Source organism: Macadamia integrifolia, chromosome 1, assembly GCF_013358625.1.
Source record: "Macadamia integrifolia cultivar HAES 741 chromosome 1, SCU_Mint_v3, whole genome shotgun sequence".
Lineage (NCBI taxonomy): Eukaryota > Viridiplantae > Streptophyta > Magnoliopsida > Proteales > Proteaceae > Macadamia > Macadamia integrifolia.
The window spans coordinates 35,821,568-35,821,992 of record NC_056557.1 but is presented as its reverse complement, the minus strand read 5'-3'; the positions used below and the strand labels follow the sequence as shown (position 1 = coordinate 35,821,992).

Genomic DNA, 425 nt, shown 5'->3' with positions numbered 1-425 from the left:
AAAAAAAAAAAAAGAAGAGGAAGTTAGAGGAGTATTTAATGAAAAAGTTATTTAGGAGGAAGAGCTTTTGAAACCCAACCAACACAATTGTGTTATTGAGGCTTGGTTTCCTCTATCCAACTTTATCCCATAGTGATATAGTCCTTTATTTATTTTTCTTTGGCCCTTTTTCACCATAGATACAATTAAGAACAAGATTAATTTGTCTTAGTTCGTACCATATATCTTCAATTCACCATTATAAATCACATCTATATATTTCACCAAAAAAAAAAAAAACATTTATATTAGAGGATATCATGTATTTGACTACTTAATTTGAATCCATAATTTCAAGTTTGTTTTTAAGGGAGATTAATAGCATTATTGTCTCGTTCGCTACAATGGTATTGTCGATAATGTGTAAAACTGTTTGGTCCATTTCT

At 28.9% G+C, this 425-nt stretch overlaps 1 pseudogene; it reads right to left on the bottom strand.

Annotated features, from left to right (window-relative positions):
- LOC122073720 overlaps nt 1–425 on the bottom strand; it is a 4,409-nt pseudogene that overhangs the window by 1,385 nt on the left and 2,599 nt on the right.